At 43.7% G+C, this 19,272-nt stretch overlaps 1 long non-coding RNA gene and 1 pseudogene across 1 annotated transcript in view; one reads left to right on the top strand and one right to left on the bottom strand.

Moving 5' to 3' along the window:
* The window catches only part of LOC145512819 (uncharacterized), a 177,793-nt gene that overhangs the window by 23,468 nt on the left and 135,053 nt on the right, over positions 1-19,272 (top strand). Inside the window, exons 2-3 of the long non-coding RNA XR_014058828.1 lie at positions 1,925-2,040; positions 17,587-17,628. This is a non-coding gene — a long non-coding RNA (uncharacterized LOC145512819). The remainder of the gene's footprint in view (positions 1-1,924; positions 2,041-17,586; positions 17,629-19,272) is intronic.
* LOC145512443 (TLE family member 5 pseudogene) lies at positions 10,075-10,962 on the bottom strand (annotated as a pseudogene).

The following is a 19,272-nucleotide window of genomic DNA, read 5'->3' as shown; positions in this document are numbered from 1 at the left end:
CAGGTTTGTTTACAAATGAATTGGCTGGGAATATCACGTAAGCTGAAAATTATAGCCACATTTGTCAGTGACCTTGAAAGACTTCAGAGGGTGCAAATCTTCCCAATGGATGGAATGTGAGAGGTGCACCTGGTCATCTACTTTGTGCTGAAGTGGCCTGAGGTGAGGATGCACATAGATTCCTGGGAAGTGGCCAATGGCTTGGCTGTCTGGACAGGAAATGTACTGGGAATCAGACACAAGGAAATCTGGTGTAGAGATGAATGGATGGACTGTTGGGAGTGAGCATGAAGTGTAATGATCTTTGTGTCTCTTGTAATGCCCACCAGAAAGGATCCCTCATGGGAGAGACTCTGAACAACCAAGTAGACAGACTGACTCAGCCAGTTGTCAATCAGCAGTTGTAGGCAGCCTTCATCATCAGCCACCCCAGAGCTGGTCTTATGGGCACACGACTGGAGTGGCTGCAGTGACCGAGATGAGGGCTACTGACCTTATTTAGCAACTGTGGCCTCTGAATGTCTGACTTGTTAGCAATAGAGACCAGTGCTCAGCACCTGGATATGGTACTATTCCCTGAAAAGATTTATCAGCCACCTGGTGGCAAGTCAGTTACATTAGGCTGCCTTCATCCTGGATCAGCAATTGGTTTTCACAGGGATAGATGCTTGTTTTGGGCATGCTTTTTCCCTTTCCTGCCCACAGAGCAAGCCTTAGCCAGCACCCTTATTTGGGGGCTTATAGAATGTTCAGTCCACAGGCATAGGATCCCACACAGCACAGGGTACTCATATCACAGTAAAGAACAGGTGGGAGTGAACTCATGCCCATGGGAACCATTGGTTGCCTCACAAGCCATATGCCCCAGAAGAAGCAGGTCTCAGAGAGTTCTGAAACTGTCTTCCAAAGGCACAGCTGAAGCCCCAGCCCAGCTCAGACACAATACTATGAGAGACTGGGGCATTATCTTTTAGGATGCAACATGTGTCAGAGACTTCTGTATGGCACTGGGTCCCCAAGTGAAATAATGTATGGATTGGAGAACGGAGGAGTGGAAGCATGAGTGATACCCCCCCACCCCCCCGCCCACTTTCCATCACTCCTGATGATCCACTGGGAGGTATTGTCCTTCCTGACCCTGCAACTCTCGAATTGGCAGAGTTAGAGATCCTGGTCCTTCAAAGAGGCTCATCTTTACCCAGGGACTAAAGCCCTTTGTATTTCTTGTGTCCAGGGTCAAGTAGGCAAGAAGAGGTGCCTCTGTCTCAGCAGGAAGTAGAGCTGCTGTTATACAGGGGGGCAGGAGGAACACACATGGAGCTAGATGACCCGCTAGGGGGCCTCTGGGTGGCCTCTGGCTGCTTGTAACTGTGAATGGACACATGCCCAACCTGAGAAGATGCCTCAGGAATGAAGGTTTGGGTCACACCACCAGGGAAGCCACCTAGACCTGCTAAGGTGATAGCTGAGGGTGAGGGAAATTTAGACTAATTGTGGAGGAGGGAGTTATGCCCTGGTAACTACTCCATCAATCCCCCTCCTCTAAGCTTTCCCTTAAGATTAGGGGCCATGGGAACTGTGGCCCAAACTTACCTTGAAAAATAGATCTATGCAGGTTAAGGGGTGGACTGTGGCCACCGTGGGAATGGACCACTCAGATCTTCTGCTGGGGGGAGTATAGCTGCCTGACAACCCCTCTGTACCCACCGCTATGTTCACACCGAAGCCTTGTGTCCTCTGGGTTCTTCCAGAGGAGCACAGCTGGTTGCTAGTGCTGGCCCATTCTTGAAAGTCATGGGAAAACTCTAATGGGAAACTTTGGCTCAAGGACTTCCCATCAACGTAGTCAAACTTTTTGGGAACTGAGCTGCAGTTTGAGACTCTTCCTACCCAAACCTCCTTCCTTCCTCCTCTCTTTTCACAGGTATCATCATAATCAGAAGCCTCTTTCAGCCTACTTCTGCTTCCCTTATGCTTCACAACAACATATGAATCTCTTGCACATATAATCCCATCTTGGTATCTGCTTCTTGGAGGACCGTGAGTAACACTTGATATTTAAGGTCTTGAGACTGGGGGAGGTGCTCAAGGTTGTGAGTGCAGATAGAAATGAGAAGGGAACTGAGCTCTGGGGGCTCTCCAGCATTGAGTGAAGAAGAGAAGATTAGCAGCAGAGACCAAGAAGGAGTGGCTAGCAAAGTAGCCAAGAGAATGTGGTGTTCTTGAAACCAAGTGAAGACACTGTATCTGAGAAAAGGAATAATTGACTATGTCAGGGATGCTGCCTGGTTGTGTAAACTAAGGGTCATGGATTTAGCAAGATGAAACTCACAGTGACTTTAACAAGAGCAATTTTAGTGAAGGGTTTGGATGAAGCCTGGTTGGTGTGTGTTTAAGAGATAATACGAAAACCATTTCAAGTTTTCGTACCCGGGATTTTTCAGTAGTGCTAACTAGAGCAACTTTATTGAGGAGATGTGTTGCAAAGAGAAACTGGGAAATGGGGCAGTAGCTGGCCAGGGAACTGAGGTCAATGAAAGGATTTTTTTTTTAATTAGTTTATTTTCTATTTTTTAACTTTACAATATTGTATTTGTTTTGCCATACATTGACATGAATCCACCATGGGTGTACATGTTTTCCCCTTCCAGAACCCCCCTTCCACCTCCTTCCCCATCCCATCCCTCCAGGTCATCCCGGTGCACCAGCCCCAAGCACCCTGTATCATGCGTTGAACCTGGACTGGCGATTCATTTCACATATGATAATTTACATGCTTCCATGCCATTCTCCCATATCATCCCGCCCTCGCCCTCTCCCATAGAGTCCATAATACTGTTCTATTTATCTGTGTCTCTTTTGATGTCTTGCATACAGGATTATCTTTACCAATTGACTAAATACCATATATATGTGTTAGTATACTGTATTGGTGTTTTTCTTTCTGGCTTACTTCACTCTGTATAATAGGCTCCAGTTTCATCCACCTCATTAGAACTGATTCAAATGTATTCTCAATGAAAGGATTTTTAAAGATGCTCGAGATAACGGCGTATTAGTTGTGCTGATAGTGGCTGACCCAGTAAGGATAAAAAAAAATTGTTGACATAAGCAGAAAGTGAAGCACTTGTGAAGTGGAGTGCTGGTGACTCTGTGAGAAAGGATGAGGTCACTAAAGGGGAAATCTCTTTAAAGAGGATTCACGCCAACTCCCTGCTCCTCCCAGGCCCATGCCTCACCTGAGGTCAGTTACCCTTGAGTCCCTGAAATAAAATAGAATTTCCCTTTCACAGGGAATTTCACAGAGAATTTCTCACCACTCGAATTTTCAGTTCCCTTTTTGCATTTGGTATCTAGAGATTTCACATAGCCTTTTGTGATTTTTGACTATACTTCTAAGCTTATTTTAAAACTTTAACCCATTTAGTGTTTTTGTATCTGGACTTTTTTTCTGGCTATCTCAGTTAACTATCTTAGTGGAAGTGGGAGTCTCCTGCAGGGATTTTTTTTCTCAAGTGCAGATCTTGTTAGGGTACTTCTTTGATGGTTTACAGACATAGGAATAAGATCCAGGCTTCTCATGATGATGTGTAAAACCTGTTTCTTTCTTGTCTGGCTCCTAGCTGTCCATCTCTTGCAGTTTCAGGAGACATGAATAGGTCCTAAGGCTCATCATGCTTTCTAGTGCCCTTTTATCTTTGCATATGTTGCTCTCTTCCCTATAAAGGCATCCCTTCTCCATAAGTCTGCAGCTTGCTCACTGTGTAAGACCCATTTTGGGAGCTGATGCCTAAGACCAATCTTTCCAACTCACCTCATTCCCAAGACTAGTTTAAATGCCTATCTCATGTGCTCCCACACTCATAGCTCTGGGAAAGCTTTTTGCCCTGAGTATCATTGTCTTTTTGCGTGTTGGTTTCCTCTGTCTGGTTGGCTCCTGGCTGCCTCTGGCATTTCCAGTGCTTCTACATCCTAGGCATACTGTACCTTGGTAATGTTGGGTGCTCTTCCCTGGTGGCTTAGGTGGTAAAGAATCCATCTGCAATGCAAGAGATGCAGGTTTGATCCCTGGGTCAGGGAGATTCCCTGGAGAAGGGAATGATTACCCACCCCAGTATTCTTGCCTGGAGAATTCCATGGACAGAGGAGCCTGGCAGGCTATAGTCCATGGGATTGCAAAAAGTCGGATATTACTGAGTGACTAACACGCATAAGTTTTCTGTATGAGTCATAGAAGTCTCAAAATTTCTTCTGGATAGGGAAACATATCTCAGTAATATTTTTTATAAAATATATTTTATTGATTGTTAAAGCCTTTATACAGCATTGGCACAACTCAGATAAATAAAGACCATTAGAATTTCAAATCTAGAAAGAATCTAGATATTCTTGTTGTTCAGTCACTCAGTCGTGTGTGACACTTTGTGACCCCACAGAATGCGGCACACCAGACTTCCCTGTCCTTCACTATCTCCCAGAGTTTGCTCAAACTCTTGTCCATTGAGTTGATGATGCCATCCAATCATTCATCATCCATCACCCCCTTCTCCTCCTGCCTTCGGTCTTTCCCAGCATCAGGGTCTTTTCCAATGAGTTGGCTCTACTCATCAGGTGGCCAAAGTATTGAAGCTTCAGCTTTAGCATCAGTCCTTCTAGATGGACTAGTTTGATCTCCTTGCTGTCCAAGGGACTCTCAAGAGTCTTCTCTAGCACCACAGTTCGAAAGCATCAATTCTTCAGCACTCAACCTCCTTTACGGTCGAACTCTCACATCCATACTTGTGCTTGTGCTTAGTTGCTCAGTCATGTCTGACTTTTTTGCAACCCCATGGACTATAGCCTGCCAGGCTCCTCTGTCCATGGGGATTCTCCCGGGAAGAATACTGGAGTGGTTTGCCATGCCCTCCTCCAGGGGATCTTCCCAATCCAGGGATCGAACCCAAGTCTCCTATATTGTAGGAGGATTCTTTACTGAGCCACCAGGGAAACCCAAGAATACCATAGCTTTGACAATACGGACCTTTGTTAGTAAAGTGATGTCTCTGCTTTTTAGTATACTGTCTAGGTTTGTCATAGTTTTTCTTTCAAGGAGCAAGCGTCTTTTAATTTCATGGCTGCAGTCACCATCTGCAGTGATTTTGGAGCCCAGAAAAATAAAGTCAGCCACTGTTTCCACTGTTTCCCCATTTATCTGCCATGAAGTGATGGGACTGGATGCCATGATCTTAGTTTTCTAAATGTTGAGCTTTAAGCCAACTTTTCCACTCTCCTCTTTCACTTTCATCAAGAGGCTCTTTAGTTCTTCTTCACTTTCTGCCATAAGGGTGGTGTCATCTGCATATCTGAGGTTATTGAAATTTCTCCTGGCAATCTTGATTCCAGCTGTGCTTCATCCAGCCAAGCGTAGTTAGCAAATATTTATTGAGAGCCCCCTGATAGATGCTGGAATCTACTGGAAAGAAACTACACCCAAAGTTTTCAGTCTAGCCAGGTTTGCAGATGTAAATGTTATGAGTGCTATAAAAAAACAAGAGGGGTCAAATTTATTTATTCAACATGCATCTCTTGACCTTCCTTCTTGCTTTGTGCAAAGCATAAGTGTTACATAAATTGGGAAGTAGATCAACAGAGGCTTCCTGTAAGGAGTTGAGTGCCAGCTAAAAATATAGGGACTTTCAGATGTCATAGGTAAATGAGTTGCCCTTGTAGTGCATGAGCCAGATAATCACCAAGGCACTGGCAGAAATTTCCCTCCTGTCTTCCTACTGCCTGCCACCCTGAGAGCCACACAGCACATGGACTGCCATTTCCAGGGAGGCAGCAGGGCAGCTGTGGAAGTCACCTCGAGCCAACAGGTGGAGAGGTCAGCAGAAGGACCTAAAGTGTCAGTGGAGGGGAAATGAGGCAGAGAGAGAGATATCTTCCCATCCAGGGAAGGTTCTGAGCAGGCCCAAGTGAAGAACAAGTATAGATCTCTACAGCCATGTTCTTCCCCTGTGCTCTGAAAATGGGAATTTCACATCCTTTCCAACTTAGGTGTAAATCCTAAATCACATTAAGAACCATGCCTTCCCTCCCCTCACCCAACCATTCATTCAAGCAGCCATCAAATCGTTCAGCCAAAACCTCACATTTCTCATTGAGTGGCCTTTCTCATAGAGCTCTTCCTCCATTTTTTTCCCCCTCCTGGGTGGTTTTCAACCTTGGATACATATTGGAATTATCTGGGGAGTACTTGAAAATACTGATGCTTGACTCCCATCCCAGAGATTCTGATTTAAATGGTCTGAAATATGGCCTGGGCATCATGATTTTTAAAAGCTCTCCAAGTAATTCTAATGTACTTACAAGGTTTAGACTCATTAGTCTTAAAAATAATGTGATCAATGTTCCATCTAATTCATTAGAGGAAAGAGAGCACTGATAATCATGTTCATCTGTTTGTCAGGAAAAAAATCACAAACTTGAATTAGAACCATAAGATTTTAAGTAGATATTTGGTTAGGATTGTTGTCTATAAGGAGTTTCCAGGGAAGAAAATGAAGATGGCAGTGGCCAGGGGATGGTCCTTCGAGACTGTGGGCTATAGAGGGCAGGGTGAAATATGGTGTCTTTGGGAACAGGGACAGCTCCTACATCATGAAGGACATGCTCTCAGGGCCCCATCCCAAGACCCTAGAAGAACAAGTAGCCACAGCCAAGAAGTATAATATGCAGGTGGAAGATGAGGAGCCCTGGCTGGATGATGGCATGGGATATGACAACTACTCGAAGTTCCCTAACAGTTCACAGCAGGAGAAGGATCCATGGTGTGACTGGGACCACCCAGACCTGATGTTGATCTGGGATGAACCAAGGCTCTGGGACCTGGGTGTGTATATTAGGAAATGTGTGGACGCGTCCTCCAGGCCTGTTTCTTGGAATCTCACATGTAAGCAGCTCTGCATCCTCACGGCCTTCATGACATTCATGTTTCGGGTGTGGGGAGAATTTTGCCACTCATCTGCCCATGTGTAGAACCAAAGCTGCATCCTTATACTGATCGGCAACTGGAAGTAGTCTGCAATCCCACCACAGAGATAGAGCTGGTGGTTCATCGTGAGATCTGGGGAGGCTTTGTTCCCTTTAAGTGGCTCTCTCATCCCTGGAGATTGAACCTTAATGAAATTCCTAATGAAACTTAGTGCTGTGGAAATAAAAAACAAACAAAGAAAAAAGAGGTTCTACTTCAGTGTAGAGTTGTAGAAGCAAGTCCAGAAGGAGGCAGCATGTAAATACTGTGGTGGCATCATGGACTGAGTATTTGTGTCCCCTTAGAATTCATACAGTGAAATTCTAACTCCCAATGTAATGGGAAAAGGAGGTGGGGCCTTTGGGAGGTAACCAGGTTGTGAGGGTGTAGGCCTCATTCATGGGACTAGTGCCCTTATGAAAGAGATCCCAGAAAGCTCTCTCTCTCTCTTTCTGCCCTGTGAAGATACAATGAGAAGATGGCAGTCTGCAACCTGGAAGGGGACCTTCTGTATCCATTTGGTTTTAGTATCGCCTTATTGTTTAAGCCACCTGGTCTATAACACTTCTGTTGTAGCAGTTCAAGCTAAGACATTATGACAATTAATCAAGGAAGTTAGCATAAGGGAAGGTAAGGAGTTGTAAGCAAGCATTATCATGTTGGATTTATCAGGAGAATGCCTGCCCAAAGAAATTTTATACAATTTAATCAGTTCATTTGGGCGTGTGGACAAAGGATAGGTTAATGCACTGAACAGTGACAGATAGTTCTAAGAGGAGTTGATTGCCTTCTTCAGATATCCAAAGGGTTGTGTCATAGAATGAAAATTAGATTCTTCGGAGCCAGAACAAAGAATGAGGGTCAAAAAGGCAGTGCTTCGTGAAAACATATATTCATTCAATATAAGGGGAACACTGTTGTCTTTTCAAAATGCTGCCAGGTAGTGAAGTGGGCAGCCTCAATGGGTAGAGAGATTCTTGACTCAGGAAATATTAAATCAAAGACTGCAAAATCTTTTATATGTTATTCTTTTTTTGAGAGATGGGTATATGTGAGAGAGATGGTAGGAAGAGTCATGGTATCCACCAGTCATTGTGATGTAAATACTCATGTTTAAACATGTACATATGTGTAACACACATGTATAGAACGTAGACTTTTCTTTATTAAAAAAAAAAAAATAAACCTTGAAATGAGAAAAGAAAATGCAGCCAAGGTTGAGGTCTGGATCCCATGGAAATCAAGGCCTGAGTAAGAGTCTTTCTTCTCATCTCCATTCCTTACAGTGCTCAGTGCCACTTAGAAAAAGTTGCCCAGGATAGTATCAGCAATCTGCCATGTACATACAGAGGAGGGGCTTGTGTCAGCCATCAAAAGACTGAGGCAGAGTGCCGTGTGGACTGGATACTCTCTGACCTTTCTGTTCTCCTGGTTCACATGAACCCTGTTCTTTGACCCTCAGGTCTCTAAACAATCATGGTGCCTTTCTGTTGTGCACACCTGACCCCTGCCTTCAAGGTGTCTGCTGCAGAATGCCATCCTAATGCTCTCATGTCCATTATTCTGTCCTCTCCTCTCCAACCTCCTTTCTACCAGATTCCCTCCCAAACTTTCCAGTCTGTTTAATCTCCAAATATAATGATCTGAGAAATTTATGTTAGTGTTTTGAATTGGCTCACCTGTCCTTGGGAAGCAAGAAAGTAAGTGGAGGTGCTCTGGGTTATATGTGGTGGATTTGGAGGGTAGAGGTTGGTTTGTGGACCTGCAGAGAACTTTTTTCTCGTCCTCAGTTCTAGGGCCAGGCAACCTGGAAGCCTATTTGCAAGACTGCCAAATTTAGATTTAATTTATGGGTACTGAGATGAAAAGTGCTGCCCTTCTTAGCCAGGTATTTCTTTCTTTTATAAAACTGGGCAAGTTGTAGACATTGTTCCTGTAATAATTTCTATGTACAATAATTACAAAAAATTTCTCATATAAAGTTCAGTTTTAGCGTGGAAGAGAAAGTAAGCATGGCACATTTCCAAAGTAGGAATATTTTCAGGAAGAACATCATCTGTTTCTTGTAATAAACACTCACCCGTGCAACACCCAGGGGCCTTAAGGTTTCTCTAAGAATTTTATTTCAGTAGTTTGCCATAAAAGAATAAAACTAGGAGCTTCTTTTCCTTGAGAAAAAAATAGCAAGATTTTTTTCTGTCTGGGAAGACTTTTTTTTTGGTCCGGGAAGATTAAAAAATTTTTTTTCCTGGTTTTTATTTTTATTGCATTTATTTATTTGGAGTACCCTCATCTTTATTCCTAGGTGGCGCAGTGGTAAAGAATCTGCCTGCCAATGCAGGAGAATCAAGAGACTCGGGTTTGATCCCTGGGTTGGGAAGATCCCCCGGAGGAGGGCATAGTGACCCACTCCAGAATTCTTGCCTGGAGAATCCCATGGACAGAGGAGGCTGGCAGGCTACAGTCCACAGGGTTACAAAGAGTTGGACATGACTTAGCGACTGAACAACAACAACTTCATTTGGGAAGGGGAGAAAGGGAATTCTGGGTCATCACCTGCCCCTCCCTGCTCCATGATCTAAACATGCTGTCCCCAACCCCTCTTTCTTTCTTGGGTGAGGGGAGAGAACCAGGTGGGTGTGGGCATCAGGAAGTAGCGGAGTATGAGTGTGGAGGAGGGGCAGTCATGGGGACTCCAGTGCGGGAGGGTCAACTAACATTGTGGTTGCATGCAGTGCTAGGGTGGGAGGTGGGGTGTTCCAGGAGGGGCTCACAGGAGGATGTCAATTACATGTGTATGAGTCTAGAAAGTTCAGCGGGTGTTGACCTGCTAAACGTTTTACTCCCTTCTAACCTGGCCTCCCATTTGCACTTCTAGGCTGCAGCTTGCCTTATCTGTGGCCTGAGCAGGTATTCACCCTTTCAGGCTGCATGGGGAGAGGAGGGAGGCCAGGAGTCAAGAATAGGAGCAAAGTCAGGCGGTGGCACATTGGCAGGGCGAGGGCCCCAACAGGTGCTACCGTAAATACTAGCAGAGTTTAGCCAGTCCTGAGCATACCCTGTCATATGATAAACCTGGCTCTTTCTCTGTGTCTGTCTCCCTTTTGTCCTCCTCCCCTCCCCATCTCAGCTGCCCACTCTCTGACTCCTCGCCTGCCATCATCCTTCTGGTGGGTACCACTATCATGCCCATTATTGTCTTCCTTGGAGAGGTGAGCCAGGGAACACAGACAGTGAGAAGAGGCCAGTGCCTGTGCTGAGTCCCAGCAGTGAAGGGGCTGTAGCTTCCCCAGGTGGTGGGGTCAGGGCAGGGCGAGAGCCTGAAGCTGGGAAGCTGGTGGGCTTGGAGTTTCTATCAGATAATGGAGTTCAGCTCAGGAACTGTGACCTGCTTATTAGCCCACAGGATGATTCCTAAGAACTGCTGCTACTACTCTGGGGAAAGGAAGGGCGGGCCCTGGCACTTATCCCATTCAGTCCCTTGAAGATTTCAGCTTGCTTGTGCATGTTGATGTTAAAGCTGCAGGATATTTTGTGTGCTTAGTCCCTCAGTCCTGTTCGACTCTTTTGCGACCCCATGGACTGTAGCCCACCAGGCTCCTCTGTCCATGGGATTCTCCAGGCAAGAATAATGGAGTGGGCAGTCATTCCCTTCTCCAGGGGATCTTCCCAACCCAGGGACTGAACCCACATCTCCTACATTGGCAGGAGGATTCTTCACCACTGACCGAGCCACCTGGGAGGCCCTAGGATATTTCATAGTACATCACATAATGATGCTGCGTCTCTGGCTTCTTGCTGGCCAGCTTGTCACATTCGAGTTTAAGACTATGGTACTGAGCCTGCAGCAGCTGAAACTCATCTTTGATGAGGTCGCAGGGGTCTGAGGTGGTGAATTTGAGTTGCTGGAGTGGATGTGACGAGCTGGAATGCCTGCTTTGTGCTGACATCTTGTTAAGTCATGGCAGGGTGCGCCCAGGCTCCAACTGCTCAGGGCAACCTCGCCTTTGTCCCTGCAGCACGGATCCGAAGCTCCCAGGGCCACCACTGCAGCCTCCTGTGCCTAGCCTCATCCGCTTCCTGCTTTCTGTCTTTTTACATGCCTTATCTGAATTTTGTAAATCAGACTTACCCTCCCCTAAGAGCAGAAATGTGGGTAAGAATAGCAAACATCTGAGAAAGTGAGCTGCAACAGATTTTATTTCCCCCTGCCCTAATAAAGGACTAGCAGTCTAACATAAGTTAAAATTTCTTTCTCAACACTCTCAACCTCACCTCTAGAAATTTCATCTATAAAATTTTGCCTGGTTGATAGCTGGAAGAATAATATCCACCCCCACCCCCCAACTAGCTCTCTCTCCCAATCTGGCCTCACTTTTGCCTTCACAGGCATTTTCCACAAGTTTGAAAGGGGACTTACAGTGAGACGACAATGTCCCCAAATCACATTCTTTGAGGAGCATGGCTCCCAGAAAGAGTTACCACCTGAAGCTGCGTGTTTTTCTTGTGTTGTGTTCCTGCTTGGCCAGGCCACAGAGACTGGGCAGGAAAATGAGCCACTGGCATATAGGTAGGCGGGTTCACTCCTGATTATGTAGAATAGAGCAGAGCTGTCTAACATTCATATATTTATGAATCACTGGGGATCTTGTTAAAATATAGATTCTAATTCAGTAAGCTTCTGGGATAGGGCCCAAGAGCCTACGTTTTGATGTGTTTGTAGGGGGAGAAGCGAGCTCCATGTCCTTCTACTTGGGCCATCTTGGGCTCCTCCCCCTAGAGCCTGCAGTTCTAACATGCTCTCAGTGATGCAGATGCTGCTACTCTGTGGCACAGCACACCTCTCCTTGACCTCCTCTTCTACTACCTTCTCATCAGAGAATTTTAGAACTGGAGGGAATCTTGAACATCTTGTTTAGTCAACCCTAAAATACTGGCCTATGGAGTAGCCTCATCTGAACCACTGGAAGAGCTTTAAAAACTTAGACTCCCAGAGACTCTGATTCAGTCCCAGGCATCTGTGTTCTTTCCAAGCTTCCTAGATCAACTGGAGGAGAAAAAACGCTTTGAACTATTAACTCTGTTCTTTTATAAATAAGGAAACAGGTTGTGGGTGATTATGTGACTTGTCCAACAAGACCCAGTTAGTGACAGCATCAGGACCAGACCTTAGAGACCCTTTCAGCTCACCACTCTGTTATTTCCTTTTTGGCTTCCCAAGGCAGTTGCTTGTGCTAAGAAAGGAAAGCAACTTTCCACTTCTGAGTAAATGATTCTTAAGTGTGAAATAAAAGCCAGGTTCAGTGTGGTTTACTGGGGTGCCATTTCACCCAGAACATTTTCCTCTGCTGGAAGCAAGCCCAAAGAGGTCTAATGGGCATTTGTTTCCATCCTACTCTGGAAGGAAGTTGCATGGACAAGTGCACTGTAGAAATGGAAATGGTTCACATTGTATTCCCCTGGGAGATAATTTCATACTTTAAAGGTTTTTGTCCCTAGGTGTTTTTGACACTCAATGAAAATATCACTGTTTTCAATGTAATCAGCAATCTTAAAATTGACACACTGTAATCCTTTCTTCTTAGAACTTAAAGCTTTCTTATTTATTTTCATCTCAGGTGCCATAGCTCCTGGATTGGGTTGCCTTTATCTGGTCTCTTTAAATTTTGGTGGGACACTGAAACTTGGCATGAAGTCAACGTCTCCCTCCTTACTGAGCTGTGCCAATTCAGAGAGTGGAACTATGATTTGGGTTTTTCCTTCTCTCTGGGTAATTCCTGCTTTACTATTTTTGGTTCTTTCTCTTTGAGAAGAAAATATCTCTGTTAACGTTAAAGGAAAGTATATGCTAGTCTCATTCCACATAAACAGGCCTGTTGTCCAGTTGAGGGAGTTTCTACATGTTAAAAGGGTTTTCTCCGCAGTATCTGCATTTCCAAACTGGACCATCTCCTCTGCACTTGCAGTGAGCTGTCTCAGCTGGAGAACTTCTTCCATTCTGAAGCCACACGGGCTGCTCTGGCCATTAGAGACTCCAGCCTCTGGTTACCTCCTGAAGGACATCTTGTGAGCCATCCTTGGGTTTCTCTGCTAGACACAAATCTGTTCTTACCCTGTGGATGCTGCCTCTAGAGAAAGAATAAACACACAGCCTTCATCAAGTGAATTTTCTTTCTAGAGCAGCTTTTAGGCAAGTGACCTAAAATTAATTCTTGCTTAAGGACTGTGCAAACATTTTCAGGGCACTGACTTTCAGCAGGTACCTTCCTTATACTGTGGGCTTAGCTTGGACTAAGACTAGATGGTTGAGTGCCAGCCTCAGCTCCCCTCTGCATGGTCAGGAGTCCTAGAGAGCTTCAAGCTTCCCATTCTTACAATGAGAATAACGTCACCTGGACTGTTTAAAATGGGAGGAGATATGTAAAAGCACTTAGCAAGATGTATACCTTGAAACAAATATAAGGCAGTACTATTATCACTCCAGTACTCTTGCCTGGAAAATCCTATCAACAGAGGAGCCTGGTAGGCTGCAGTCCATGGGTTCGCTAACGGTTGGACAGGACTGAGCGACTTCACTTTCACTTTTCCCTTTCATGCATCGGAGAAGGAAATGGCAACCCACTCCAGTGTTCTTGCCTGGAGAATCCCAGGGACGGGGGAGCCTGGTGGGCTGCCGTCTGTGGGGTCGCACAGAGTCGGACACGACTGAAGTGACTTAGCAGTAGCATTATCACCAAGAAATAATGTTCTACGTGTTATGTGGAATCATTGGCCTTCTTCCCTGTTAGACTTTTATAAGCTGTATAAAATATGATGTGGCAGCTATGTGGGGGTTGGGAAAATTCTCCACTCGGACCTCCTCCTTGGAAGCAGGGTTTAGCCCTTGCTAGTCGCCACAGCATCAGGCCCTATTTTCCAGGGACTGCTCCCAGCCAAGGCTACGTGTGGCAGGGGATTTAAGACATGGAAACACAGCTCCTCTGAAGGGTGATTTTGACTGAGGAGTCTCCATCAGTCTTGCTACAACTTTCCTGGGAAGTGTACAATGTTTCATACCTCCCTCCCTTCTCTCTCTCCTTTGAAGAAGTCTGAACTTATTGTAGTTTGATTGTCCTCCCTGCCTCTTCTCCCCCGGCCCCCCTCATTTTTCTCCACTGGTGTTGCCTGTTTTAATTCCTTAAAACAAACTTCTTGCCTCCCTTAATCTCAATTTACTGTGTGCTTCTTTGAGACTTGGACTAATGCAGATTGTAAACTCAACTTTCTATGACTGTTCCAGAGCATTCGGAGCTATTAGTGACAATTTGGGGAAGCTTCCTTGGATTAGGTCAGTTCTCTGGTTCTACTCATTTCTTGGGCACAAGACTGGTTCTCATACAAGTGTCCTGCTTTGGCCCCAGCACTCTCTGGACACTAACTGCCTATGTGGCACTGGTACGGACCGACCGGGACTTACTCATTAACCTCTCCACAGCCTCCCCCTCAGCCTGCCACTTCTCTCTTTAGTCCCTCATCCACAAAAGCCCTCATTTTGCCTTTTCTCACACACAGTAGTCCCTAATTTCCTCTATTAGAATGAATGAGCTTGTAATGGAGTTAAAAAAAAAAAAATCAGTGACTTAAAAGAACAATGGTTTATTTCTCTATTACCCTGTGTGTCTGCTGTGGCTTGATAGGAGGGCTCTGCTTGTTACAGTCACTTAGAGGACACAGGCTAGCGCTGAAAGAGGCTTCCTCTCAACACGTGCCATGCCGATGATGGAGGCAGAGAAGAGCAGACTGTGTGGTATGAATACTTACAATTAAATGCTTTGTCCCGGAAGTGATGTAACTGATCTGTTTGCATTTCACTGGTCAAAGCAAGCCACGTGGCCCTGCCTAACTTTCTGGGGGCAAGGATGTAAAGGGGAGCAAATGAAATGCTTAACCCCACAGTTCTTCAGAAAAGATAGGTCTGAACGAGCCCCAGTTTTTCGTTCATGAACTCAATTGATGTCCCTGGAAGCTTAGGAGAGTTAAATTCTCTGAACTGACAAAACTTTAAAGGAATGAAAGAAGTCCTGTCGGAAGCTGCCTAAGAAGGGAAACACCATCTTGATCAATCCTTGGGGACCTACACTCTCAGAGATGGATGTGGAACGATTCTTTCTCCGGCCTTGGCTAAATGAGTCTCTATACATAGCTTGTCTGACCCTTGCTTTTCCCTGTGGATGTGGAGAGGTTTCTAAGTGCCTTGGATTTAAAATGCCAAATATAGTGTGGATTGAATTTCAGTTCTGTTGGGTGAGTTGAGTGAAGGGTATTGCACATGGTACCTTAAGCAGATCAATTCAATAGAAAAATTAAGTCAGATGATTTTTTTTCATACGTGTGCAACATAATGGTCAAGTGAACTACAATGTCCATTTTCCCAGTGGCAATTTTTAGAAAATGAAAGATATAGAATATATATATAAAGTTATGTAGAGTCCTTCTTTTTAAGAGGGTAATGGAATGTGTAGTGCAAAGGGGTGAAGCATCAACGAGAGAACTTTTGAACAAATTAGCTTGAAACAGTATAAAATTCTATTTGCCTCAAAATAAGACTTTAGGTCCCAGAGTTCACTTTCTCTGAGCTATATTACTCCAGTGTAGCATTCTTGTTCCTCTAAGTTTTAAGAAATTCATTGAAAAAAATCTTATTTGCAGTCATGAGCCAGAGAGCACAGTAGGCACTGGGGATGTGTTAGTCAGTATTTCAGCATAGCTGGCAGCATGTTGCCCTCTAAAAATGGGCTAATAGCCCATTTCCTGTATGGCTGGAAGCTATTTTCTAAGAGTCAGTATTCTTACAGGCAAGTAACAGAGTCCAAGTGATATGCAATTCAAGTCCGTTAAGAGTTATGTATTAATTAGAATTACTTCAGCTGCAAATAACAAAATATCCTACTAATAGTAGCTTAACCTAAAAACATTTAAGTATTTCATTTAATAGGAACTCTAAGGGTAAGTGATTCCAAGGTTAGATACTGGCCTAACAGTATCAGGCTATTAAGTCAGCATCTCTACAGTTGTTTTGGCCTTTAAAATGTCACAAGGTATTTGTAGTAGCTTTGGCTTCCCAGGTGATGCTAGTGGCAAAGAACCCTCCTGCAAATACAGGAGACTTAAGAGACACGGGTTCAATCCCTGGGTTGGGAAGATCCCTAGAGGAGGAAATGGCAACCCACTCCAGTATTCTTGCCTAGAGAATTCCATGGACAGAGGAGCCTGGTGGGCTACGATCCATGGGGTTGCAAAGAGTCGGATACAACTGAAGTGACTTAGCACATCATGTCCACATATAATAACATCCAAAAGATAAGAAAAAGGTGACCAGAAAAACGGGACTCTCTCCTTTTGCACCTTTTCTATTGGGAGGAAAATCTTGTCCAGATACCCAGGCTTCTTCCTACAACTCATCAGCCTTACAGCATCCTCCCCTTACCGACCCATTACTGTCAAAGGGATACAAATAGGATTGTTATAACTAGTTTAAACAAATCATGATTTATCCTCAGGGACTGGGTTCATTGCCTCCTTGATAGGCAGGATAAAGGCCCTCCAAAGATTTTTTTTTTTTCTCAAAGATGTTTATGTCCTAGATCCTGGAACCTTTAAATATGTTACCTTACATGGGAAAGGGGACATTGCATATGAGATTAAGTTAAAGATCTTGATATGGGGAGAGTAGCCTAGTTTATCTAGGGGGCCCAGTATAACCACAGAGGTCCTTATGAGGTAGAGGCAGGAGGACTGAAGTCAGAGAAGGAGATGATTGAAAAAGAAATCACAGTGCTGTGGGTCCACAAACCAAGGAATACTGGCAACTTCTAGAAGTTAGAGAAGATGAGGAAATGGATTCTGCCCTGGAGTCTCCAGAAGGATTATTGACCCATTTAGACCTCTGACCTCCAAATCATAGAAGAATAAATTCTTGTTGTTTTAAGGCACTAAATTTGTGGTAATTTTTTACAGTAGCAATAGGAAACCAATGTACCTCATAAAGAAAGTTGAGATTGCGTTATTAAGAATGAAGAGGGAATAGCTGTTGGTGGATAGCTAAAAGTGTTTCCTATATTCTTGGAGAAGAATCTGAGTCATTGCAAGGCACAGTCTAGTGTATACTGAATAAAGAAAAAGCCAGTAGGTACAGCTCATGGTTTGATGGGTTTGGAGTAGATGTTTGAATGGCAGCACTTGTGGGCCTAACCCATCTGACCTGAGCACAATATGACTGAGTTGTACTTGGGGTCTAATATTACTAGATTAAGTTGTCTGCAGAAAGGTAGATCTTTAGAGAATTGTCCAGGACAAAAGAACAAGCTACAGCTGAGAAGGGCATTAGATCTCTGTAAGAGGCAGCCTGAAAAATAAGTATGGACTATTGGAAATGATAAAGCAAGGGTTTTAGAAATTAATGAAGATTTTTAGTCAGGACCCAAGTAAGTCAGAGAACTCTCTCAACTGCATGCTTTACTTAAGAAGATGCCTTGGACCTAGCATCCTTCAAGATGTTTGGTCCACTAATCCTAGGATGTGGCTTTTGTCTTCAGGTGGTCTAATGTCTCATCTGATGAAGGAAGGAAAGAAGAAGGGTAAGCTTTCTTTATTTTTTTTTAAATTGAAACATACTTGATTTATAATGTGTTAATTTCTGCTGTACTGCAAAGTGATTCAGTTATATATATATGTATGTATGTATATCTATATGTTCTTTTTAATATTATTTTATATATTAAAGTTATATATATTTATATATTATATATATTATATATAATATTATATATATAACTCAGTTATATATATTTATTATTTTTTGTATTATTTTCTGTTATGGTTTATCATAGGATATTGACTATAGTTCTCTGTGCTATGCAATGGGACCTTGTTGTTTATCCATCCTGTATATATTAGCTTGCATCTGGTAACTCCAACCTCTGACTCCATCCTTCCCCCAACCCCCTCTCCCTTGGCAACCACAAGTCTGTTCTCTATGTCTGTGAGTCTGTTTCTGTTTGTAGATAGGCTCATTTGTGTCATATTTTAGACTCCACATATCTGTGATATCATATGGTATTTGTCTTTTTCTTTCTGACTTATTTCACTTAGTATGATACTCTCTGCATCTGTATTGCTGCAAATGGGATTATTTCATTATTTTTTATGACTGAGTAGTAGTCCATAGTATGTATGTACCATGTCTTCTTGATCCATTCATCTGTTGATGGACATTTGGGTAGTTTCCATGTCTTGGCTGTTAACAATAATGCTGGTATGGACACAGGAGTGCATGTATCTTTTTCAATTAGAATTTTGTCTGGATATATGCTCAGGAGTGGGATTGCTGGGTCATATGGTAATTCTTTTGTTAGTTTTCTGAGGAACCTCTATACTGTTTTCCATACTGATGCACCAACTTACATTCCCACCTGTAGTGTACGAGAGATCCCTCTTTTCCACATCCTCTCCAGCATTTGTTATTTGTAGAGTTTTTAATGATGGCTGTTCTGACCGGTGTGAGGTCAGATATGTGATACCTCATTGTAGTTTTGATTTGATTTTGACTTTCAGTTTTGATTTCTCTAATAATTTAAGCTTTATTCATTTTAAGGAGGCATTCCAGAAATTCCATATATCACTTCTGTTTACTTTTCATTGGCCGGAACTTATTCACATGGTTGAATGAATACACTATAAAGGAAATAGGGAAATGCCATTTTTTAGCTTTATGGTGAGCACCCAATTAAAATTAGAGTGCTTGTACAAACTTCCAGCTATAAAATAAATAAGTACTGGGAATGTAATGTACAATATGATGACTTATAATTATCCTTGCTGTATGGTGTATTTGACAGTTGCTAATTGAATCAGTTCAATTCAGTTGCTCAGTCATGTCTGACTCTTTGTGACCCCTTGGACTGCAGCACACCAGGCTTCCCTGTCCATCAGCAACTCCCAGAGCTTGCTTAAACTCATGTCCATTGAGTTGGTGATGCCATCCATCCATCACATCTTCTGTTGTCCCCTTCTCCCCCTTTCTTCAATATTTCCCAGCATCAGAGTCTTTTCAAATGAGTCAGTTCTTCGCATCAGGTGGCCAAAGTATTGGAGTTTCAGCTTCAGCATCAGTCCTTCCAATGAATATTCACAACTGATTTCCTTTAGGATGGACTCCTTGCAGTCCAAGGGACTCTCAAGAGACTTCTCCAACACCACAGTTCAGAAGCATCAATTCTTCA

Source organism: Giraffa tippelskirchi, chromosome 7 (genome assembly GCF_054371585.1).
Source record: "Giraffa tippelskirchi isolate mGirTip1 chromosome 7, T2T-mGirTip1v1.2.pri, whole genome shotgun sequence".
NCBI lineage: Eukaryota > Metazoa > Chordata > Mammalia > Artiodactyla > Giraffidae > Giraffa > Giraffa tippelskirchi.
Note: the sequence above shows the minus strand (reverse complement) of the source record. Positions and strands in the feature narration are given on the sequence as shown.